The sequence below is a fragment of the Bubalus bubalis genome, chromosome 1 (assembly GCF_019923935.1).
Source record: "Bubalus bubalis isolate 160015118507 breed Murrah chromosome 1, NDDB_SH_1, whole genome shotgun sequence".
In the NCBI taxonomy this organism is placed as follows: Eukaryota; Metazoa; Chordata; class Mammalia; order Artiodactyla; family Bovidae; genus Bubalus; species Bubalus bubalis.
Genome location: NC_059157.1, coordinates 67,473,268 through 67,500,386, shown reverse-complemented (window position 1 = coordinate 67,500,386; position 27,119 = coordinate 67,473,268). Strand labels below are relative to the sequence as shown.

Sequence of the window (27,119 nt, the reverse complement as noted above, 5' to 3'; positions counted from 1 at the left end):
ATCATAAGGTAGTTCTATTTCCAGTTTTTTAAGGAATCTCCACACTGTTCTCCATAGTGGCTGTACTAGTTTGCATTCCCACCAACAGTGTAAGAGGGTTCCCTTTTCTCCACACCCTCTCCAGCATTTATTATTTGTAGACTTTTGGATCGCAGCCATTCTGACTGGTGTGAAATGGTACCTCATAGTGGTTTTGAGGTGCATTTCTCTGATAATGAGTGATGTTGAGCATCTTTTCATGTGTTTGTTAGCCATCTGTATGTCTTCTTTGGAGAACTGTCTATTTAGTTCTTTGGCCCATTTTTTGAATGGGTCATTTATTTTTCTGGAGTTGAGCTGTAGGAGTTGCTTGTATATTTTTGAGATTAGTTGTTTGTCAGTTGCTTAATTTGCTATTATTTTCTCCCATTCTGAAGGCTGTCTTTTCACCTTGCTAATAGTTTCCTTTGATGTGCAGAAGCTTTTAAGGTTAATTAGGTCCCACTTGTTTATTTTTGCTTTTATTTCCAATATTCTGGGAGGTGGGTCATAGAGGATCCTGCTGTGATGTATGTCAGAGAGTGTTTTGCCTATATTCTCCTCTAGGAGTTTTATAGTTTCTGGTCTTACGTTTAGATCTTTAATCCATTTTGAGTTTATTTTTGTGTATGGTGTTAGAAAGTGTTCTAGTTTCATTCTTTTACAAGTGGTTGACCAGTTTTCTCAGCACCACTTGTTAAAGAGATTGTCTTTAATCCATTGTGTATTCTTGCCTCCTTTGTCAAAGATAAGGTGTCCATATGTGCGTGGATTTATCTCTGGGCTTTCTATTTTGTTCCATGGATCTATATTTCTGTCTTTGTGCCAGTACCATACTGTCTTGATCAGAGCAGAAAAAGAAATAAAAGGAATCCAAATTGGAAAAGAAGAAGTAAAACCTAGCTGAATGTTTGGGCACACACGACAACTGTAGAGAGATGGACAGCTTCTTTGGTATTGACTTGGCTTTTGTAGAAGCTTTTGCTTCCTTGACTAACCCTTTTCTCATTTCTACCGTCTTAACTTTGGGGAAGTGCATACATAGCTGGGCCATTTGCCATGCTCTCTGTTAGATCAGGGACAAGCAGACTACTCATAGCCCAGTTCATGATTCAGTTTTAAGAACATTACGATTCTACATAATACCCTTGACCTCGCAGAGCTGGTGATGTGAGCATAAAGGTTGCCAGGACACCGTAAACTTGTCCTGAGACAGAGTCCAATCAACAACTTTATGACAGTCCTTCTGGACGGTTTGACCTAATACCTACAAGCTGGTCATGAGACAGTCAGGGGATTGGAAATGTATCGCTTGACTGGGTTTTCAGATTGATAAAAAGAGAGTAAGCAACTGTGCTATCCGGAAGGTTCCAAAGTCTCAGGGTCATTTAGAGTCAAGTACAGCAGCTCCCCTTCCTAAGTCCAAGAGTTCTCCCACCAACCAGTGCCCAGGAGAGGGGAGTTACCCTAATTTAAACAAGAAAGCCCACAGCCTGCCCAACTAAGAGCCAAATGAAAAGGCAAGGTTGCCCATAAACTTTGGTTTATGAAGATCAAAGTTCTTTCTCTGGCCTGATTGCACCCCTGTTCTTTCTTTCTTTCTTTATTTATGTCCTGAAAATAAAGCTCATTTATTCTTAGTTTATAGCAACCATTTCCTTATTTAGAGATTATACTATTAGCTAATATAACCTATGAAAAATTTTTTATGGGAGTAGAATTGATTTACACTGTTGTGTCAGCATCTGCTGTACAGCAAAGGGAATTAGTTATACCTATACGTATATCCATTCTTTTTTAGATTCTTTTTCCATTAGGTCATTCCAGAGTATGGAACAGAGTTCCTGTGCTATACACAATAAGTCCTTTTTTTATATACAAAACAGATATCTCCTGCTCTTTTAACAGCCGGACAAGTCATTGCAACTTTCCATTACAGAGATGCTCCTGATGGGGGCAATATTGAACCTGGTCAGGGGATGATTTTCCTCTTCCTGGCTGCGGCTTCCCTGTGCATGACACCATGGTCTTCACAGAGAGGACTTCTCTGTCCTTAAAAGGAAAAAGGCCAGCACACTTGAGAGTTGGATTGAGTCAGTGAAGTAACCCTGAGAAGCACTAGGTTCGTCTTTAATGGTTCCTGTTTACTTTCCTGAGGAGAGATTATGAGAAGGAAATAAGATCACATTTTGAAGTATTTTCATAATGCAAGTTATCACTGAAACCAAATACTCTTTTGAATCAAACAACCTTAAAGTGATGTACAATTCTAATATCTATTTAATTAATCAAAAATTTTCTTAATAAATAATAAAATATATTCTATTTGTGTTTTAGAGGGGACATATATTGCATATACTCATAAATATTTAAATACAGGGAACCTGCTTGGCATAGAAAATTTTAAACTTTTCAGAAGTCTTCATTATACTGGAAATTTTTGAAGGGAAATAGAATTTTAACAGCTTTTTAGTTAATCATAGAAAAAATAAAATAAAATTATTTTCTAAATTCTGAAGGAAAAAGATATATTAGGTTATAGACTGCAAATGCTTGTCTCATTTCAGACCTCTTGTGACATCTTATGACAACATTGCCTACCTTAGTAACTGTGGAGTATTAGGAATCTTGGGAAATAGTACAAAGCATGAGAAAAATTTTATATTTTCATGTATACAAATATATGTATATACGTGAGGACTACACAGAGAAAATCTAATAAACCTGTATCAGTATCCATGTTTTAATATTGATTGGAATAGCTTAGGAGTTTATATTAATAAAAATATATCCTGATTTTCTAAAGTTTTAATAATTATATATATACACATATACATTACTAAGGAGAATGCCATGTGACAATTGAATTATACAACTGCAAGCCAGGGAACACCAAAGTTGGCCAGCAAACCATAAGAGGCTGGAAAGAGACAAGGGTTTCCACAGAGGTTGCAGTGTTCCATACAGGTTACAAAGCTTCCTTTGTGGTTGCTATAATCTGAATATTTCTATCCCCTAAAATTCATGTGTTGAAATCTTCATTCCCAAAGATGATAGTATTAGTAGGTGTGGCCTTTGGGGCTTAGTTTTAGGTGAGAAGTTACGATGCTGCATAGATGTGATATAAAATATATATATTTTATATATTAAATACAGCGCCAATAAACTTTCAAAAATTATTTTAATATGACAAACTGTTTTAAAATTATACAGGTGAGAATTGCCAAAATAGTTCTGAGTAAGAAGAATCCTGAGAACAAGATATTTTTCATAGTAACAGTTACATTAAAAAGATACAGTAATGAAAACAGTATCCAGAATAGACAATTCAGTGGGACAGAAAAACATGTACAGCAAAGGGCTCAAATATTTATAAAATTGTAGTAAAGGATAAAGTTGGAATTATAAATTATTGAGGAAACATGTTGCTGTTCAATGAATTGTGCTAGGAAAATGGTTCAATGCTTTGGGATACAACATATAGTAAAATAAATTCCAGCAGAACTAAGTAGATAGATGTAGAAAAATGGCTATGTGAGAAAACAAGAGAAAATATAGATAGCTATTGGGCTTCCCTGGTGGCTCATGGTTAAGAATCTGCCTGCAATGCAGAAGAGCTGAGTTCTATCCCTGGGTTGGAGAGATCCCCTGGAGAAGGGAATGGCTACCCACTCCAGTATTCTTGCCTGGAGAATTACATGGACAGAGAAGCGTGGTGGGCTACAGCTGATGGGTCGCAAAGAGTTGGACACGACTGAATGACCTACACTTTCACACTTTCATTTATATGTGATATTATCATGAGAAGCCTTATCTAAGTATTAATGCAAAGTGAGAAATTGCAAGGCAATATTTCGCAGGGTGATTCATTAATTACTTCATTTAAAGTCAGCTGGGTTATTGCTGAAACGGTTGCCAGAGCCATACCAAAAGATTATTGAAAAATACTCCCTGATAGTAGAGCCCAGAAATCCACGTTTTAGTGAAAACACTAAGAGATCGTGTTAAAGAGATCACATTAAATTTGAGAATCATTTCCAGGCAGGATAAGATCGATAGATTTACTACAGTTGTGAAAATTTCTATAAAATAAATACACAAAATCAAGAGTCAAAAGAAAACCTGGCAGGGGACTTCGCTTGTGGTCCACTAGTTAAGAATCCACGTTGTAATGCAGGCGACACAGGTTCAATCCCTGGTCAAGGAACTAAGATCCTACCCACATTCTGCAGGACAACTAAGTCTGCACACAGCAACTACCGAACCCACCCACCACAGTTAGTGTCTGTGCATGGCCACAAAATATCTTACATGACTCAACAAAGATCGGCATGCCACGACTAAGACCGGATACAGACAAATATAAAGCAAACCTGGCAAAAACAAACTGCAGTGTTATATGACAAACAGTTGAATAATAATAAATCAACAGAAAAACAAATTACTAAGGAAACTTGGACTCCATGAAAAGAAAAACAGGCAAAAAGGGTAATAGACAATTCCAAATGGAGAAAAAGTCTAATAAACACACACACAGTCAATTCTCAGTTGCAAAATGAAACCAGATTCAAACTCCTTTACAAATTGAGAAAGATGTTTTTAAGTATAATGACTAGTGCTGGCAAATGAACTTGTCCCTCTCAAATATCATGTAAGAGTTTCATGTGATACAATATTGCTGGAGAGCTATTCAGCAATATGAATCAAGTATCAAAAATTATTGACATCTTCTGACCTAGTAATTTTCCTCTTTGGGAATTATGCTGAGAAAATAATTAGACCTGCATCAAATATTTATGCACAAAGATGAGTAAATGAAAACAAGGATAAATCCATGGTCTCATGTAAAACAATGAAAAATGAAAACAACAGTAATTCCCCAAATTATTTTTCTGAAAAATTTTCACAATAAAATTTTAAGTACAAAAAACATGATGTACTATTTCTCAGATATATAATTCCAAGCTTGAGAAATATATATATATATAAATATGTGTTATATATATTTAGAAATAAACATATATATTTTATATATATTTAGAAAAAGTACTGTCAAAATTCCCTGGTGGCATAGATGGTAAAGAGTCTCCCTGCAATGCAGGAGACCTGAGCTCGATCCCTGAGTTGGGAAGATCTCCTGGAGAAGAAAATGGCAACCCACTCCAGTATTCTTGCCTGGAAAATCTCATGGACAGAGGAGCCTGGCAGGCTACAGTATTCTTGCCTGGAAAATCCCATGGAAGAAGAAGGAGCCCGGTGGGCTACAATAGAGTCAGACAGAACTGAATGATTTCACATTCACTTCCACTTTCTTTCACTCTCAAAAACGCTTCTCAGAGAGTTTTAATAATATACTATAGTTTCAATTCTCTTCATTTTTTCTCCATTTTTCAAGTTTCCTCCAAAAGAAATATCTTACCTTATAGATTTAAAACTAAAAGAGAAGTGGTTAGAATATTTTCTCAAACAACACTGGTATATCATATTTTCGCTTTCATTTAGGCTGTTTAAGCCATAAACGAACATATGCATGGAACTGGCCTTGTTTTTTTAATGACTAGTGCCTTTTGGAGGGTCAAAAATTCAAATAGTGCTATGGACTAAATGGTATCATTCAAAAATTGACATGTTGCAATCATATTCCCCAAACTGGCTATGTTTGGAGATAGTCTTCCGGAGGACTTCAGTTCAGTTCAGTTCAGTCGCTCAGTCATGCACACCAGGCTTCCCTATCTATCACCAACTCCGAGTTTATTCAAACTCATGTCCATTGAGTTGGTGATGCCATCCTACCATCTCATCCTCTTCAGGAGGAAATTAAGCTCAAGTATTAGGTGGGACCCTAATCTGATAGGACTGGTAGCTTTATAAGAAGAGGAAGAAATCTCTCTCTCTCTTTTTCTCTCCAAGCTTACACACTAAAAGAAGGCCAAGTGAGCACACTGTCAGGAGGCAGCCCCATACAACCTAAAGAAGAGGCCTCAGAATGAAACCTACCTTGACGGCACCTCGATCTTGAGCCTTCCAGCCTCCAGATCTGTGGGAAATAAATTTCTATTGTGTAAACCACCCAATCTATGACATTTTGTTATGGCAGCCTAAGCAGACTAATACAGGCACTTTTATCAATCTTATCATCCTGTTTGGTTTTGAACAAGTTTGTCAGTTTCAAGGTTCAAATCTACTTACCAAGAAGCATGATGTAACACTTCCGTGGATAGTAATAAAAGTATACTTAAAAAAAAATCATGAAAAATCATCTTGCAAAGAGAGGGATTAATTAGAAGCAAACAACATTCCTTTGGGTATGTAACTGCATGCTTGCTAAGTCACATCCAACTCTTAGTGATCCTATGGAACATAGCCCATCAAGCTCCTCTGTCCATGGGTTTCTCCAGGAAAGAATACTGGAGTGGGTTGCTGTGCCTTTCTCCAAGGGATTTTCTCGATCCAGGGGTCAAAGCCATGTCTCTTATATCTCCATCTCCTGCATTGGCAGGCAAGTTCTTTACCATTACTGCCACCTGGGAAGCCCCCTTTTACTAACAATGTATTGAATCTTTGGATATTGAATATTGGATTTAGACCTCATTACAAATGAATTTAACAATTCTATATTTATGTTTTAGCTTGCATTGGAGCAGGAAAAGGAAGAAAAAAGATTTCAAACAGATAGGTTTCAGATCTAAACTTTCTTGTAAAATCATTATCACCATTGTCTTGGTGTTTAAATTTTCCATTTTTGATACATGTTTTTGTTTTATTTTACAAAAAAGAAATAGTCTGTTATTTATACTTTATTATATACTTCATGTGAGAATAAATAAAACTATCATAAAGCTTCAATCTACTCATTAGGAGAAATATGAATAACATTTTAAAAGCTGAATGACTACCCTTTCATCCTGCCTTTCTAAACAATCACCTTTTTCTCAGTGATTTACTGAAAATGAAGACTAGATCCATGGAGAAACATATGTACTTAGAGATACACATATACATGTTCTTTATATTTATTAATATAAATCCATGTATATTTGTGTATATGTAATATGTTATACATATATATATAATTTTTATCTGCTTGGTTTAGGGGCCAAGATTCTACTCACTTTTCAGAAAACTCTAGGAAGTATTTAATTTTAGAAAGGCATATAGAACAGGACAGCTCAGAATGGACTAGTCGCTTCCAAGTGCCAAATAGCCACTATGGATAGAGGATACCCTATTTGTATCTTTTCTGGTGGCTTAGTGGTAAAGAGAAGGCAATGGCACCCCACTCCAGTACTCTTGCCTGGCAAATCCCATGGACCGAGGAGCCTGGTAGGCTGCAGTCCATGGGGTCGCTAAGAGTCAGACACGACTGAGCAACTTCACTTTCACATTTCACTTTCATGCATTGGAGAAGGAAATGGCAACCCACTCCAGTGTTCTTCCCTGGAACGCCGCCAGGGAAGGGGGCGCCTGGTGGGCTGCCATCTCTGGGGTCGCACAGAGTTGGACACAACTGAAGCGACTTAGCAGCAGCAGCAGTGGTAAAGAACCTGCCTGGCAATGCAGGAGACATTGCAGGAGATGCGGTTCAATCCCTGGGTCAGGGAGATCCCCTGGAGGAGGGCATGGCAACCCACTCCAGTGGGATTCTTGCCTGGAGAATCCCGTGGACAGAGGAGCGTGGCAGGTTACAGTCCATGGGCTTGTAAAAAGAGTTGGAAATGACTGAGTGACTAAACAACACCACCAACATTAAGGACATATGCATGTACTTGCTATTTTCTGTACATTTTCAATTTTTCAAAATAAAAAGTTTGAGCAAAAAGACATGTAGAAATATACCAATCACATTCCTTCGGTTTCAAATAGTTTACTCTTTTTAATCCCTGCAGTGTGTTAGTCACTCAGTCATGTCTGACTCTTTGCGACGCCATGGACTGTAGCCCACCAGGCCCCTCTGCCCATGCAGAGGACATGTTTAATCCACTAGCATTTTTGCTTTTTGAGCAGTGGTATCCCCTTGGACCATATTATGGTCTTTCTATTCTTTGCATAGTTTTGTGGCTGTTAAAAAATGATGTCACATGTAATAAGCAAACTAACGACTGGTGACATTAAAATGGGAAAGGGGTCCTTGGCATGGCTCAAAAAGTCCTGTATATAATTTTTAAATCAAAGCTGCGATTTGTGGTCCAGTGAGCAAGATGGTGTCTTGCTAGATTGCTCTGCCGATAAGAACTCGTCATTCTTGTCATGAACCAGAATCACCATTTCTGCACTTTGGTTCTGGGAGGCAGACGTCTTCTCTGACCTCGTCTGTGTCCTCTGACAAGGAGACAAATTTCAGCTTGTCCAAGAAAAGATACCCTCTGCTGCTCGTTGCTTGGGAGGGAAAACACAGTCTCCTTCCTAGGAGACAATGAAATAAGAATTGAGTCCAAAAGAATATATAAAGACTCTTCATTTTCAACTGGTCAGCCTTTCATTTTTAGCCTGAATGCAGCCTTGCCCTGAGAGATGGGGGGGGGGGGGTGACAAGCGGCTGAATTTCCCCTTCTTGCTCAAGCAGTCATTTATTCTGACAACAGCATCTTTTCAGTAATAAGAAATCAGTTCTAATTTCCCCAGTTTACTTAACAAAAATATGGACTACTTGTTGATAGGACTGCTACATTTCTTGTGTGCATGTGTGATCTAAAATGCTAAGTTTGGGCGATGGGGAAAAACACAGAGAAACAGCTTTTACTGGGGGAGAAAATATTTGTAGCAGTAAAGCAGCTACCCTAATTTGAATGGAACAAAGCCATCTTGAACTTCTTCTTCTTTTCAAGTACCTTTTCAGCATACCTGAGTTCTCACAGTCCTGGAGAATCATTTGAAACAAGAAAACTTTGTGATTGTTTTAAAACTTCAAAACTCCTGCCAGGATTGGCTCTAAATATCAGAGAGGTCCTTGTGAAGAAGACGTAAAGATATCTTGTAAAACCGGCTATGAGCTGCATAGGCAGAGCTTTAAGATAAAAGTTAAGGACAAAAACTTATTTTAGCTCCTCAAACAAAGGAAGGAAGAAAGACACTTTGTCCCTGATTCAGAAAAAAATGTTATTTAAGTGTAATGAAATTTATGAGCAGATAACACTCTATTAGTGAGTCTTTATAAATTTTATCACTATTCTCAATTAAGAATATGTTAAATACTGGTGTTGCTTAGTCGTGTCCGACTCTGCAATGCCATGGACTGCAGCTCACCAGGCTCCTCTAGATCAGTGTGTAAGTGTATTTAGTTCCCAGCTTGAAGTTTAAAGATAATCCCTGCATACTCTCTATTTATATCTTTTAAAATTGAATATAATATTTATTCAGGTTATTTTTTTCTGATTCAATCTTCAGTGAGGAAAAATATAATTTTCTTTCTGGGGAATCAGAGATTTCACACTAGCTTTAATAAAATCAATTTCATCACTAGATATAGAATATTTCCCTAAGGGTCACAAAAAGCTGACGTTGATTCATCTTCGTCAAAACAGAGAAGTTGTTAAAGGAAAGAATTGATATGAGAGTTCTTCCCACTAACTGAATGAACACAGAGGAATGAATAAGATGAACTTTACATATAAACATACATAGAGTCCTTTTCTCCTCGTCTGTCTCTTGCTCTGCTCTCTCCTCAGAACTGTCGGCAAGAGCAGACATACTGAGAAGTCAACTCAGCTGAGTGATACTGAAACTTGAAGGAAAAAGAAACTTGATGTGCAAATATACTATTGTTCAACAGCTTTGCAGGTGATTTTATTACCTTAAGACATCATGGTTTCTGTCTCCTCTCTCTGTGTCATTTCTCTCTCATTGCCTTTCTCTCACACACTCACCCAGAGGGGCACACATATTGATACCTGGTGGGGAATTTCTTAAAGTTATTTCTTCTCCAAACTGAGAAAAGTCAAAGACCCGGCTCCATTAAATGAATAATCACTTCTTAATATTTAAAATGAACAATCTGGGAGAGCAATTTAAATGAATATGAGAATTCTACCAAAGTAATACAGTTGACCCTTGAACAACACAGGTTTGAGCTGTACGGGTCCACTTATGAATGGATCTTTTTTAAAAACTAAATACATACTACAGTGCTACGGTAGCTCAGTTGGTAAAGAATCTGCCTGCAATGCAGGAGACCCAGGTTTGATTCCTGTGTTGGGAAGATCCTTGGAGAAGGAAATGGCAACCCTTTCCGGTATTCTTGCCTAGAAAATCCTTGGTACAGAGAAGCCTGGTGGGCTACAGTCCATGGGGTTCGCAAGAAATAGGACATGACTTAGCAACTAAGCTACTACCACAGTGCTACATGATCCATGCTGGTTGAGTTTGTGGATGTAGAGCCCTGAATATGGAAGGCCAGCTGTGAAGTTATATTCAGATTTTCAATGGAGAGGGTTTGGGCCCCCTTAACTCTATAGAGTTTAAGGGGACACATAAGAAGCCTTCTTGTTCACTTCCCCTTGCCAAAAACAGACATGGGAAGCATGGCACACATGCACAAAATTTTAATGCAATAATTCTAGTTTCAACTTTGTCCCAATAAATGTAGACATAACAACTTTAATCTAGCTCTTCATTCTGTATACCAAATTCAAACATTCTACCAAAAATCTTCAGGCATTTTCTGACTAAAAACATCATTTTCTCCCTTAAGGCTAAGTAAGCCCTATGGGTAAATAGGAAACTTGTAAAACTGGTTCTACTAGCAAACTATAAAACTTTCATGCCCTATTTACCACATTAGAAAAGAGCAACGTTCTCCTTTTTTCTCATTCTCGTTTTAGCCTGAACACATGGCTTTTTCTGAAGCTCTGCCAGGTTCGGGTCAGATACTATTAGGGCAGTGACGGCTGTGGGTTAAGGCACATTCTCCCCCCATGGTTTCACCTGTGAGAGCCCTTTAAAGTCTCTCTCTGGCCCTGTTCTCATGTGAATGCATTTGTGTGAGCGATCTCTGGACGATATTAAGTAGTTGTATCAACAATAAGTGTTGGTGATGCTTATCTCTCTATTTCTCTGGATTCTAGCACGCGAGACTTTTGAGATGACCTACTAAGATAAAATCTAAGTGACACATGTTACAGAAAAAAGGTGCAATTTGACTGGAAAAGACTTAAGAAGCAAACGTGGAGGTTACCTTCTGCAACACTAGCAATCCAGTGCGAGCGCTCTCGTGGTGCTTATTTTAGAACCCGGGCTAAATTCTTGGTGTTTGACTCACTGGAACAAAGAGTGAATCAAACACAAGGAATTTAGAATTTATTAGCTGGTAACATCCCATGAGTTTAGAATACTCAATGAAGACTATATGTATTTTTTAAAAAAGGTGGTGGTGGGGGGAGTGTTTCTGTTCAATTAAATTTTTTAATTGAACTATAGCTGATTTATAATGCTTTATTAATTTGTGTCCTACAGCAAAGTGACTCACATATATATTCTTTTCCATTATGGTTTATCATGGGATATCGAATATAGTTGCCCATACAGAAGGCCTTGTTGTTTACCCATTCTATAAACTTACATCTGCTAAACCCAATCTCCAGCTCTGTACTTCCCCCAGCTGCCTCCCTCTTTGGTTCAAAAAAACGTTTTTAGTCCACTCATTTCTGAGGAAGTGAAAACATCTCGGTAGTTCAACTCTTGCCCTACACTGCCTCCCTCACCTTTGACCTACCTATCTTTCATCCTTCTCTCCTGTGCTCCTAATTTTTTTCCTCCCCATCAAATATATGATGGAGAGAGGGTGAAAAGTCAGGACTTGATCATTTTCAGTCTCATCATCAGCCCTGACCTAAATGCTCTTGAAGGTTTTCCTAGTCAGATCAAGTAGCTGTCCATATTATTTAAACTACTAAACAAATATCCCTGAAAATGTAGTGGTTGAAATAAAATACAAGTGAATTTATCTTTTAACTAACAATCTGAGAAGGAAAGGAGATAGTGGGGAGACCCCGCTCCACTCAGTCATGCAGGAATCCCACCCAGAATGAGACTAATCCTTCCATCTTCAACATGTGGTTCTTAAGGTCCATCCTGTCATCACTATTTCAGTCCATGGGAAAGAAAAATAAAAGCTGTAGAAGTGAGCGTGCAAGCTTTCAAGGCAAGTCTTGAATGGTATCTATCACTTTTGCTCACACTCTCTGGAGAGAGCTTAGTGTTAGGGTCACAACCAGCTGCAGAGGAAGCAGGAAAATACAGTCGTTGGCTGGAAAGCTTCATCCCAGTTATGACATGATCTTACTTCAGAAGCAGTGGAGTGCAGATTGGGGTGGACAACTTGTAATCTCTACCACACCTTTCTAGGTGGCACTAGTGATAAAGAACCCACCTGCCAGTGCAGGAGATGTAAGAAACGCAGGTTCGATCCCTGGGTTGGGAAGATCCCTGAAGAGGGAAAGGCACCACTTCAGTAGTCTTGGGAAATCCCATGGACAGAGGAGGCCGGTGGGCTACAGTCCATAGGGTCACAAAGAGTTGAACACAGCAGAGAGTGTGAGCACAGCACAGGGCAAGATGCAGGTTCAAGAATCAATTGTTCTGGGCCCTTTGCCCATTGGCTCCTGCCAATGCAGGAGATGTAAGAAACGCAGATTCGATCCCTGGGTCGGGAAGATCCCTGAAGCGCGAAAGGCACCACTTCAGTAGTCTTGGGAAATCCCATGGACAGAGGAGCCCGGTGGGCTACAGTCCATAGGGTCACAAAGAGTTGAACACAACAGAGAGTGTGAGCACAGCACAGGGTAAGATGCAGGTTCAAGAATCAATTGTTCTGGGCCCTTTGCAGAGCAAAGTATTCCTATATATTATTCATCTGTAATGAGAATGTATTTTCTTGATCTCATAAATTAGTGTATACCTTATTTCCTAGATGAGTTATGAGAGTACAATAAGAAAATATATCTGAAAGCTGTTTGGAAAAGATAAAAATATTTATATTTTTAGTGTCTAATACTAACATTATATTTTAGTCTATATTTAGTCTAACACTATATTTTAGTGTTAGAAATTAAATTAAATTATTCTTTCATTGGACTACTACTCAGTTATAAAAAATAACAAAATAACACCATTTTCAGCAATATGGATGGACCTAGAGATTATCATACTAAGTAAAGTCAGACAAAGACAAATACCACATGATATCATTTACATGTGGAATCTAAAATATGATACAAATGAATTTATTTATGAAACAGAAATAGATGCACAAACACAGAGAACTCACTTGTGGTTGTCAAATAGGGGTGTGGGAGGGAGGGATGGATTTGGAGTTTGGGATTAACAGATATGCACTACTGTATATAAAATAAATAAGCAACAAGCACCTACTGTACATCATAGGGAACTATTTTCAATATCTTGTAGTAACCTATAATGGAAAAGGATGTGAAAAAGAATATATATACATATATATACACACAGCCACACACACACACACACACACACATATATATATGTACACATAAATGAATCAGTTTGCTGTATACCAAAACATTGTAAATCAACTATACTTCAATATAAAAAATATCATTCCTTCATTGTTCAAATCTAAGAATGAGTTTGAACCTATGAAGCCAGTGCCCAGCATTTCCACATTCAAATAAAATATGACTAACAGATAGACTGAAGAAAAGCAATCTTCAAACAGAGTCCAAACGGAAAGTATATAAGTAAGGGTCGAATATATATCACAGTTAAGCTAGGACACTTTTGTTGAAAATGGGTCTGAAATGTAAAGGCAGGTTTATCAATATAGATAGCAAATTTTATTCGAGTCAGTATCACAGCTCAGTGAACATCAAAACTGACTACACTTCTTGTAGCATCACTGAAGTTTGGAGGATCAGTGACGTTTGAAGGCAAAACATAAAATAAAAGCCTACAGAATGTTAAGAAAGACCCCCACTGAATGGACATTAGGTAGAGAGTGTCAGAAGAAGACTCAAGTTTTGTCCAGGGAGTACAGGCAAAGTTGAAGGACAAATAAGAGACAGAGCACCCCTTCAGTGGGATCACATAAAAATGCAAATCATGCCAGGATATATTAGTTAGACTCTGTTTTTTAAGAAGTTTAAAATAAAGATAGAGAACTCCACACCCAACCTCACATAATAACCCAGATCAATACTCTGATATGTCATGGAAAGAGAGACCAGCTAAGGTTAGGTAATGGAGGTGCCCTGACCCATTGACCTTAGACAGTCAACGTTCTGCCATTAAATGTCAGATCAATTCCCAATGACTTAAACATTACCCAAAAGCCTCTAGTTTCCTGGAATCTTTAATTTAAAAAAAAGCAAACTTCAAACACTACTATTTTCAAGAGTCTAAGGAATTACTATTTACTATATTAGCTTAATCCATCTTGCTTGCTCAATTTTTAAAATTCTTGTCTCAATTGTTTTCTAACATTTACAAAGCAGTGCCTGCATTTTTAAAAACTCTATATTATTATCTTTAACTTATGTTTATATCTATCTTTTTATATTCAGGAAATAACTTTTCTTTCTGGGATCTTATAAACAACTTACCATAGACTGTCCATTTTCTCATACCACTGTTACCAGAATTATCCTTATATTGCAATTACATGTGAAAAGGTTTTTCTCCCTTTAGGTCAAGGATGGCCCATGTTCAATTAATCTTTTATCCATATCATGCCTTGCATTTGTAGGTGGTGCTAGTGGTAAAGAACCCACTTGCCAATGCAGGAGGTATAAAAGACACAGGTTCGATCTCTGGGTCAGGAAGATCCCTTGGAGAAGGGCATGGCAACCTGCTCCAGTATTCTTGCCTGGGAGAATCCCATGGACAGAGGAGCCTGGAGGGCTACAGTCCAGGGGTCAGAAAGAGTCAGACACAACTAAAGTGACTTAGCATGCACACGGTACATAAATTAGCACAACTTTAGCCCAACTCCATTTCCCTCAACTCAAGGCCATGGGAGGGAGATGAGAAGAAGGTCCATCTATATGGCTACTATAAATTTGTAGGGGAATCTCCTAATTTTCCTCTTGGGAGTATGATGAACCAGTTTCTTTAATCCTTCACAAGGAACATCAAATCTAGTTTTCGATACTCTATCAAAGGTAAAGGTTGGAAAACATCTAGGGCATGCCCCATGCCTAGAAGTCCGTAATGAACAGTCATTTAGCAGTGATAATCCCAAGCTTACTCTTTTATATCTCAGGGATCACCCAACGATCCCTGTGTCCAAAGACTGACAGATCTTTTTGATGGGCATGATCCATGTTATTTGGATGACCAATTCAATGAATCAATGAGCCAACTGCCATCTCTAAACACCAACAAATTTCCAGCTGGAATCTGGCAGCCTGAAGGCGTCACTTGCACTAGGTGTGACAAGTTGTAATCTAAAAGAACACCTAATTTAGATCCTAGTCCACTTTTTTCAGAGCTGCTGGAGGAAAGAAGGGAGAAGATTACAGCTCTTTGCACTCCCAACATCCCCCATCCATTGTACCTGCTGTACAATTACTGCTGCCATGCTTGCCAAAGTGCCATTAAGGTTTCTGGAGCTCCTGGCACTTGGGTAGATATTCTACTTAATCACCAAAGATGACTTCTGCTTGCCAGCGGGGTGCCTCCAACCAAAGGAAAAATATCAGACAGATAAATGCAGATTTATTTTTTTTTCTCTAAATGTATAGAGAAAGAAGACAGAGAACAAGGACTTTTTGGGAGACCTCTTGTGTGCCCTTGTTCATTTTTGCTCTTTTTTTTTAAGAGTAAAAAGTTCAGTAAGAACTTAAAAAAAAAATGTTATCATCAATTCAAACAATCATGCCGAAAGAGGTCATATTGCCAGAGACAATAGGCAGCTGTAGAGGATCCATCAGGCTTCCACTGCCTCTGGGAGCAAGGTCTTCGTTTGTCAGCTGAGTTAGGATTGTTGGGAGAGGCAGCAAAGGTATTTAGTGCCCACTGGCCTCCCACTGACCTTGACTGTGGCTGCAGCAGCTCAGAAATGGGGTGTGGGGCTTGGCCACACGTCACAGCACTCGACTTTCCTACCTGCAGGGGGGTCTTTGGGCTTGTCTTGAGGTGAGTCTTCACTGCGGATAATTCACATACTGACTCATTTGGCACTGGAACTCTGGGTTGTGCTTGACTCTCTGTTCTTCTTCTGCTGCCTTCGGGTACAGATACTTTTAAAAAAGAAAAATGAGTAAATTTTAACAAACATCAGCATCATCACCCTGAATTGAGCCATCAGTAATTTGCTTTAGCCCATCACTGAAAATAGAGGCATAAACTTTTTTTTTTTTTAATTTCACAAGTACAACATTTCTCTTTGCATTGTGATATTTTCCATTGTAGGCAGAGGTAGGTGGCAGACAAAACCCAGCCCTTATTTCTTTCCTTTCTAGATGTTGATCAAAGTGTCAGTGAGGCAGTATGACTTGTTTTAGGATGCCAGTCCCTGCTCTGCTTGGTGACCTGTGACCTCCCTCCTCAGCGGATCTTGAGGTTAACATGAAGGCACACCGGACATCTCCACAGGAATGTGGCAAGAATTAAGCGAATGTATGGGCCTTACCGAGCAGGGAAAACAACTGGGTAATTTTGCCCACCAAAAACCCCGAAGCAGAGTTAATTTGCAGCCCACTGGTCTGTGACGTCAATCACCTGACCAGAGATATTCATATTAGTGCCATCTCTTGCTCAAATAGTAATCACCTGCCTTGTCCGGCCCTCGGAGGAGGGAGAAGAACAGAGGAAGTCGTGAAGCAGAAGTAGGTTAGTGCTAGCGGGAGAGCTGGGTGGGTAAACGTCTGTGACGTGATCAGAGTCAATTACAGCTGTTGACACTTTATCCAGGCAGTGACCCCAGGCCCTGGTTATAGAGGGCCTGAACAGACAGGTCTCTAGCCAGCCAGCCATGGTGCTCTCATTCCCTTCTCCCCGCTACAGCTATCTCAGCAGGAGGGCCTCCTGGAGGATCTTACAGTCACATCCCCCTTGCTTCTTGGAACCAGGAAATGAGAAAATCATTGCTCACCCCACTCCAAACTTGCCTCATCTCAAAGCTCTGTATCAGCTCTGAGCTTTGCAATCACACTGGGAGGATCTCTTCTGTAGAAGCGAAGAAGGACAGAATGTTGGAAGGGAGCTCTCCTTGACAGATGGGAATGAGAGCAGTGTGAGTAACTAACTGGAGGCAATAAAGGTGTTAGCAAATAGCAGGATGGAAGAGCGGCCCCCGGGATGACTGGCTCTGCTACACACGGTGTGTTGTAAGGGCACCAGCAAGAGCTGCCTGTCTCAGCTTTGGTGTGAAGAGCATGTGGCTCCCCCAGATTCGCAACATCCTCGTGGGCTTTCTCGGAAGCATAAGCACTGGCTGAGCCCCCATCCAACTGTATTCCCACTTTTCCTTTGAGATTTTTGTCTTTTCTTAAAGCAAGGAGAGCCTCATCTTCAGTGCCAAACCCAGCATCATGTAACCAATCACCCAAAAATCACAACCATGTAGGCCCTGCCCTCTGTGTTAAGAAAACCCAGCTGTTGCTGAGAATTGTGTATCTATACAGTGTTTACACATGAACGTAGCAGGAATTCTTAAGGCTAAGATGCCATTGAACCAAAAAATGTCATAACACAAAGGAGTCTTACGGACTTCTTATCTCCTCCCAACTACATTCCATCTGACAACCAAGCAAATCACGACTTGGGAAAGTTAAATAAGTTTTCAAGCTTACACAAAACAATTTTGAAGAACCCCGGCCTCTGGACTCTCTAACTAGTGTGTGTGTGTGTGTGTGTTTCCACTTTATGATTTTCATCTATCTTTTTTAACTTTTAATTTTATTGCTGCTGCTGCTGCTGCTAAGTCGCTTCAGTCATGTCCAACTCTGTGCGACCCCATAGACGGCAGCCCACCAGGCCCCCCTTGTCCCTGGGATTCTCACTGGGGTATAGCCAATTAGCTATATTTTGATAGTTTCAGGTGAACAGCAAAGGGACTCAGCCATACATATGCATGCATCCATTCTCCCAAACCCCCTCCCATCCAGGCTGCCACATAACATTGAGCACAATTCCCTGTGCCATCCAGTAGGTCCTTATTGGTTATGCATTTTAAATGTATCAGTGTGTACATGACCATCCCAAACTCCCTAACTATCCTTTCTCCCCTATCCTTCCCTCTCCCTGAGCAGGCAACCATATCACTTTATGAATTTTAACATAAAAATAAAAGCCACAGATTCTCTAGACCCCTATGCTACCTAGGGAAATATTTCTTACCCCCAATCATGCTTGAATCCCTCTACAACAGAAGCAAACACAGCTACTGAATCAGGGAAGCTCTTTTGTTCTCCTGTGACATGCCTGAGGGTAAGGAATTCTCTGGCCTCCCTGGTTCTCTATTCTCTTCACAGCTGAGGAGCCCGGATAGACCATCTAGGGTGGCTTCCAATTCCAAAATTCAATGACCCTTTGAGTTTAACTTCTTTCATCAGGATACCTGTCATTTCTAGGTAAGTGGTGTTCTCAGTCTTTTCTGCTAAAGGAGGTTAAGTAAATAAAAAGGAAAGATTGGGTTCTGCTTTTGGCCTAAATTATAACTTCATGACCAGGGATGAAAGAAGTTAATAGCAATAAGAAAGCTTCCAGGGTCTACCATTTACAATTTAAATCCTTTACTTGGAAGGTTAAAAGTTCAAAGTTGAGTCATAGTCTGAGGTGGCTCTGTTCTTTCTTTTTAATTATCTGAGGTCAGGAAGTTAATAATACCAGAAATCCCCAGTGGAGACCTCTTGTGCACTGTGTGAACTTTAAACTTGCTCATTTTTTTTAAGGGTAAAAAGTTCAGTAAAAACACAGTGGACTTTTCCTCTTAGCCTCCACCCATTCATCCCCCAAGGTCAAAAGTTGAACTGTAAAACAGAAACCCTTGTTCTCTGATCCACATTTAAACAGATCACTTATTAAAAGGTAAACATTCCAAATGCAAGCCAAGATACAAAGTGAATCTGTTCAATAAAAATAAAAATATTGTAATAAAATGAGTCTTTGATCTTTATCACTTGTCTTGGAATTGAGCATCAGAATTTATTTTATTTTTTGAATCTCAGAGAAAGAGCAGTCACAAAAGCTCTTTCCTAACCTATCTCTGCCCTGAGATTGGCATATCTGGAAAAGATAAACCTAAGACATTTAAAAATAATTCTGTTTACAGTCTTATCTTCAGGCAATTTCTACAACTAATTCTACACCATTTTTTATTTGTTTGCTTGTTTTGCTCAAACAGGAGTTCAAGTGTGGTTTAAATCAGAAAGATTTAAAGGACTGAGGAATTAAGAGATGTTTGCTGAAAATGGTGGGGGATGTGGAAAAAATAAAGAAATGGTTGAATCAACACAATGAACCTCATGGGAACCATGGGTAGACTATATTTTAAATTTTCAGAATATTAAAGCTCAAACATGAAGCCAAAAGGACAGCTGTACAGGCTTAAATATGTACAGCCAACCCTTCATATCCCTGGTTCCACATCTTTAGATTCAACCAACCGCAGATCAAAAATATTAAGAAAAAAAAACTCCAGAAAATCTTGCACATGTCAAGGCATGACTAGATTTATTTAATAAGTATAAGACTAGCCTTCTTAAAGTAATAGTGGCAAATTTAAGAAGTCAGACAGAGAAAGAGAAATATCATATTATATAACATATGTGCAGAATCTAAAAAAAAGTGAATAAGAATGAACTTATTTACAAAGCAGAAACAGACTTACAGACTTGAAGAAGGAACTTATGGCTATGGGGTGGGGTGAAGCAGGGTGGGGAGATAGACAGGGAGTTTGGGACTGACATGTAAACACTACCATATTTGAGATAGATTGTTAAAGGTTGTTTTTATTGCTTCAAGTATTATTTTGACAACTATAAATGCCAAAGATTTTGAGGAAAAAAAGTATGGAAAAGTCAGCTAAATATTAACCCAATCCAATCAGCTAGCTTAGAAAAGCTTCCTGAACCACGATCGTATTAGGTTGTTATTGCATGCAACCCCTAAGTGTTCTTTTCTAATAAAGCAAATGATATATGTGTCCATTTTTTTTCTCAGTGCACACCCTTTATGGATGCTTTGATTTAAAAAAAAAAAAGCCCAATCTGGGAATGAATATCTGTTCCAAAATCTTTTAAGAAAGCACCTTTGTCACAATTGAACAAAATGAAGATAATACCACTTGCTTGTCTACCTTAATAATTTTTGTACCTGTCTAATGAGAAAACTACAGAAAACAGTGAGAACCTTGAAATGATATGCAATGCATACATTCATGGTAAATATTTTTCACTGATGCCAGTTTCAACAAATGTCTGTTAAGTTCTTGGACTTTCTGATTAATTTTAATGTGAAAACTAGAAGATACGGCTCCAAAGAAGTTGTGACCTAGACCATTTACACTGTATGTAATTTTCACAACATCCTCTGGGACTCCTGGATGCAGCTGGATGACCCAGACCCAGGAGTGACATGCCAGGAAGGAAGTGGGGAGAGCATTTGGGGCTACTTCCTCTTGTGAGGACTCCCCTCTCAACAGCTGTAAGGAAGGGTGGAAATTCCTTATGAGTCAAAGGGTGACTTCAAAGTAAAGGATGAAATTTGAGAGACATGATCATATTGATTAGGATGTTGACCAGGAGGAAATCACTGCATTTAGAAGTGTTCAGGGAAAAATCAGGTATTAAATCAGAAGCTGAAGGGCATGTGGACATTGCTCACTTAGGCAGGTGTTACACTCGTGAGAATAACTTCTGGTTTCAATTTATCTTGTGAATATAGTTCCATGAATATTTATGTTTCTTCTTCTTTAAGTCATGACTCTTTATTTGAACTAGTTGTTTTCAACCTTCTGTCTGACTGAATTCCATATATTTTTTTTTCTTTTCCTACAAACCACTTCATTTTATGAGGCTATTATATGGTAAGGCCATGTTGTGTTCTGGACATACTTATCCTAAATGTTCTCATAGGAGAGAAAAAGGACTAGATCCATGTGAAATCAACCCTACACAGCACTGTGAGGCATATTCTACAGGTGGTATGATCGAGGTGCCATGAGAACCCTGGGTCTTTGCCACACTTTTTCATGCTTTATTGCCTTGCACTTTCTGATCAGTCCTCCTGGAAGACCTCGTTTGTCCTTGATTCCTGGGACTCTGTGCTCTGCCTCAATACTGCTCTTCCGTCACATCTCACCTCCTTCGACCTCTCTGAATGCAAGTGTCCCTTCCATAGCAATATACGCAGGCAGTGACATCAGAGTAACTATCTCACTATACCGTAATGTGCAGTTAATTTTGCTGCCTCCAACAATAAATTACAGTCAAACTGAGAGAGAGAATTCCCATGCAATTCCCTGGGAAATTCTTCTTTAAAAACATAGAATGAAACCTGACAGGATTTAGTGTATACCTTAACGGATAGCAAAGATGAGCTGAGACTCAACAGGGTCTGTGACAGACTGGATTTACAGAGTCCTGCTGGCTTGCAGGACACCATTAGCATAACAGTTTCCACTTTGGCTGTGCTTTGCTATCACTTGAGAACTTTAAAATATTCTTGATGTCTGGGTCCCAGGCCTAGATATTTTGAATTAATTGAACTGAGGTAGGGTAGGGTCATTAGGGTATTAAAATGCTCCTGGGGAAATCTGTGATGATAAGAACTGAAGAATATGGGCCACTGTACAGGAAGATGCTGTTAAATGCATCCAGGAATTGTCAATGACATTGACATACAGAAGTCACAAATGGACTGTTAATTTAAGGATAATTTATTTTCATAATTCTCTTGAAGAATAAGTCATTTACCCATCTGAACTGATTTAAGAGTTCTCTGTTATCCTCAGGATAAAGTCTTAGCCAGTCAACATATTACATCAGCCTCAACCCAAAATGGTCCCATCTTTTTCTTCTTCCTTATTAATAACGTGTGTGCTCGACTCATGCAAAACTGCTTGCTATTCCCAGAGAGTGCCATGCAAACCCTTCCCATATCCTCCTATGGGTCTGTTTTTAGGAATACCTCTGCTCTTATTCCTCCAGGTAATTCATATTTGTACTTTAAGATCCAACTCAGGCTAGTCTTTTCCTGAATGCCTTTACTAGTCCCCTTGGTTTTATAAAGTGCTTCTGCTCTGTGATGCACACAACTTAATTCACTGCTCAATTGTAGCAGTTAGCACATTGGCTTAAACCAGCGCTTTGCCTGCCACTGACTTTGGATTCTTAGACTCCCAAGGGCAGAAAATGTGTCATTTTTCTGGGTCCCCTTTCTCCAGTATCCAGCAGAGTGTTTAATTCATAGTAAATGCTATGGGAATGCTTGTTGAGTGAATGAATAAAAGGATAGACAGATGGACAATAAAAATATGATCATATAAATAACTCCATTATTTATTTAACATCTAGAAAGACTCTCATGGTATTCATCACTGAGGAGAGAGAATAATAACTTCCTGTTAGGTTTATATCATATTCATCTTCCAGTGGTTGGAGACCCAGGAGCCGGAGCCAATTATAGAAGTAAGAGACACCAGGCCAGAGCAAGTGGCCCCAGGAAAAAGGATTACAATCACGACTTCCTTGGTTATGTTAGGATTTTCTAGTTAAAGAAATGGAAACAAACATTGACTCACAGTGTTTCAAAATTGTGACCTTTCTAGATGGTTGCTTAGTCCTGAGCCACGTCACTTTCCGTTTGTTCTTTCCTGCCCTCACGTTGGCCTTGGGGTCCTCTTCATAGAATCATGTTCAGTATAAATGCATTTGCTCCTCCCCTCCCAAGTTGGGTTGAAACTAAATTATATGTTCATAGCTTCTTAAAGCTAAAATAAATTTTAGGGAGACTTCCCTGGCAGTCTAGTGGCTAAGACTCCATGTACCCAATGCAGGAGGCCCAAGTTCAATCTGTGGTTAGGGAACTAGATCCCACATTTGTATCTAAGAGTTTGTAAAGCTCAACTAAAGATCCCGCATATGGCAAGAAGATGGAAGATCTTGCGTGCCGCAACTAAGACACAGTGCAGCTGAATAAATAAATATTAAAAAGTAAAATCAAATAAATATACTTAAGATTTTTTAAAAAATATCCCTTCTCCAGGGCAATCTTCCTGACCCAAGAATCAAACCCAGGTCCCCTGCATTGCAGGCAGATTCTTTACCATCTTTACTAGGGAAGCCCTTATATGCAGTTTAAAAAAATAAATAAATAAGAGGATTATCTCATGCAGCCCCTCCATTTTGGAGACCTAGAAAGCTTGGGGGAGGTTCAGGGAATGCACCATCTGTGACAATTTGTAGTGTAGCTGGGTGGTTCTGAACTCCATCACCATACGAGGGCCAATAAGGTCACATCACCTGTAACATTCAAATCACTTAGGAACTTGGGTTCCCTCTTAACATCTTCTGTGACTATTTCCACAAAGCCCCAGGGAGAGTCCATGTATGTTCAGAAACAAGCCAGTTGATAGTCATTTTCCCTGGCTGCTTCCCTAAGGCTGCTTGCTCTCTAGGTCCCTGCTCTGGGTCTCGGGTCTCTCTGTGCATAGCCCTCCTTGTGTATTATCATCTTCTGTAGAAATGCTCCCAGGTTGCCACATAGGATTCTTGGTGGGGAAGCGTGTGTGCGGGGAGAGTGAGGGGTGGTTTGAAGGAGTGAGAGGAAGGGTGGGGATGAGGGAAAGAAAAAATGTTGAAAAACAAGAAAAAACTCTCCCCCAGCTTTGGAGGTGCCTGTGTTATCTGTGGGCCAGAGCACTAGAATCTGGTATTCTAGAATTTGGCTCTAAAATCATATCTGGATTCCAAGCTTGTCCCTGCCACTTGCTATCTCTTTGACCTTCAGCAAGACATGAAACCTTTCCGAACCTAAGTTTCTATCATTTCCTTCTTTAATATGGTGGGAATGCAAATTCCTTCTTCATAAGATTGTTGGAAGGATTAAATGTGCCCTGGCAGTGAGCACAGCAAGACAATGGGAAGGATCTGAGGCCCTTGGTAACTTTGTGCTTATCCACCAGGTTACTCTGATATTTCTGGACTGTTTGAGCCATGGTATTTAGACATCTCTGCTTTCCTTAGAGCCTGACACATCAAGTAGTGTAGTTTCTAAACATTGTAAGAACATCTACTCCCGTGATGTTTAGCCACCAATGCAAACCTAAAATACAGTGTTTAATTACAATATTAATACTGGTTATATATAAAGGGGTTGTGGAAGCAACATCTTCCCATTCCTAATATAGAAGCTTTCAAAACTGGCATTGCAAAAGACTTCAAGATCTCTGACTCAGCCAAGCATTAAACTCTCATGGTCACCCAGTCGTCATTAACAGAAGAAAGAGACACAAATTAAAGCAGAGAAACTATGTGCTTTATAATAAATAACTTGTAAAAGCAATCATTCAAGTCACCTTTTAATTGCAAATAGATATGGGCTAATTCACACTTCAAGCAAATTAGGGGTCCTTTAGATCCAACAAAGAAGACTTATATTGAAATAATTGGAGAGATTTCCCCAAAAGTTATTAGCCTCATATTCCCAATCACAAGGAAAAGATTTCATTAGCTCAGCCTTGGAATAAGACTGGGCAGCCCAGCTTAGCTCAGACATCTAAACCAATTGTGGGATTAACCTAGACTGCACCCAGACTGACACCTTTGGTTTATATCCTTTTTATTGTATATTCTTGTATTAGGTATACTTGATTATTGGAGACGGAAATGGCAACCCACTGCAGTATTCTTGCCTGGAAGAATCCATGTACAGAGGAACGCTGGAATATTACTTAGAAATAAAAAGAACAAAATTGTGCCATTTTCAACATCCAGGGGGATATTGTGCTAAATGAAACAGGTCAGAGATAGAAAGATAAATAGTGAACTGTCATGCTTATATGTGGAATCTAAAAAGCAAAACAACCAGATAAACAAGATAAGACAGAAACAGACTTAGAGGCACAGAAAGAAATTCAGTGACTGCCAGAGGGAAGAAGGGTGAGAGGTTGGATGAAACTGGTGGAGGAAATTAAGAGACACAAGCTTTCAATTAAAAATAAATAAGTCACAAGGCTATAACATGAGGCTTCCCTCATGGCTCAGCAGTAAAGAATCCACCTGCCAAGCAGGAGACACAGGTTTGAGGGTTCAATACCTGGGTTGGGAAGATCCCTTGGAGGAGGGCGTGACAACCCACTCCAGTATTCTTACTGGGGAAATCCCATGGACAGAGAAGCCTGAAGGGCTACAGTCCATGGGGTTGTAAAGAGTTGGATATGGCTTAGCTACTAAACAAAAACAACAACAAAGGATGTAACATACAGTATAAGCAACATAGTCAGAAATACTGTCATAATTGTGTATAATGACAGATGGTTACTGTCACTGGACGGTTACTAGACATGACATGGTGATCATTTTATAATGCATTTGAACGTTGGGTCACTATGCTATACACCTGAAACTAACATGATATTGTACCTTAATTATACTTCAATTAAAATAAAATACTGAAGATACTAGGCTCCATGTGACCAGAGATCCCATGCCAGGAGAGAGTGGTTAAAAATAGACTCGGGTAACTATGACTTAGTGACTAAACAGCAGCAGCAACAACAAAAAAAATGATGCATGACTCCTTTTTGTGAGCTTCCAGGTCTCCAAGGGGCAAAATTCTTTACCTGAGGCCAAAATGTTGCATTTATTTATCTTATCAGAAAGAACTACTAAGTAGAATGATTTGCTCAGGAGAACATATGGTCACCACGGAGTGGAGGAGAAATGTCCTCATCATCCAAATAATTGTTTTACTCAGGATATTAATGACGAGGTTATTAGAAAAACTTACTACCAATCAGTACCATAAATAATGGCTTTTCCATACATTTTTTTTAAGTTTAAATGTTTCTCCCCAATAATATTGTGAGATATATCTGATTCCTATTCATAGTTATATTAAGTGTTTTTTCTTTCTCATCACGACACTACACTATCCTTTATCTAGACTTCAGTTCTGTGACAGGTGGTATTTGATATTGTGACTAATCTGACATCCATTGAGTCGAGGATAATAACAGTCCTAAGAGTTGTTACACACTTATAAAGTGTCAGGCACCTTCTAGGCATATTATGTCTATTCACTCATAATGTCCAAAGAATATTAATTATCATAACTACTTTGAGGGTTAGATAATTTTACTATTTCCATTCTACAAATAAGAAAACTGAAGTTAATGCAGCCAACAACTTGCCACTGAGAAGAAGCAAGGCCAAAATCCAAAACCAAATGATTTAGCCTTGCAAAGCAAAAACTACCAGTGGTGCTATTTGCATTTAATCAAGAAGTAGTAAAAGTATGTGGGTGACTTCCCTGGTGTCCAGGGGTTAGGAATCGACCTTGCAGTGCAGGGGACCAAAATTCAATCCCAAACTGGGGTTCCAGGATCCTACATGCCGCGCAGTGGCTGAGCCCGCCCACTGCAACTAGAGAGTCCATGCTATGCCATGAAGGATCCCACTTGATGCAGTGGAGATCCTGGTACTGCAATTAAGACCCTGTGAAGCCAATTTAATTAATTAATTAATTTTTTTTTTTAAGTATGTGAGTGAAAAAGTTCCAGAATCATGGACTCGGATGGCCAAAGGGAGCTCAATCATTCATTAGTTCTTCTTGCCCAAAACATGAATCCAAAGAATTTAACTGTCTGTTCATTAAAAACAGACAACCAGCAGAAAAGACCTGAATATATCAAAGAATACAGCCCCCAGAAATGACTGAACAGAACTACTTCCACAAGAAGAAAGTGAAGGCTTTGGTGAATAAAAGGCAGATGTACGAATGAGAAATGCAGCTTGACCAGATATCAGACTCACTGGCATATAAACCACTAGATGTGATATTGTGTTTGGTCAGGAAGGAATGATAATGTTAGAGGAACACAAATGCAAAGAGGGTTTTTGTTTGCTTCCTTGGCAGCATGGAACTCTAGGAAATGATGGGGAAACTCACATTTCTGAGAATGCTTTTTC

At 39.1% G+C, this 27,119-nt stretch overlaps 1 protein-coding gene across 2 annotated transcripts in view; it reads right to left on the bottom strand.

Annotated features, from left to right (window-relative positions):
* Positions 1-800: 800 nt before the first annotated feature.
* Positions 801-27,119, bottom strand: part of LOC112577670 (RNA-binding protein cabeza) — a 199,875-nt gene continuing 173,556 nt past the window's right edge. Inside the window, exons 4-5 of one of the 2 annotated variants that reach the window (XR_006549984.1) lie at positions 16,090-16,223; positions 801-2,170 (exon numbers count right to left, since the gene is read on the bottom strand). The gene's annotated coding sequence lies outside the window, so the exon portion shown is untranslated. Of the gene's footprint in view, positions 2,171-13,490; positions 16,224-27,119 lie in introns of those variants that run through there. The other variant, XR_006549983.2, reaches the window with a different exon arrangement.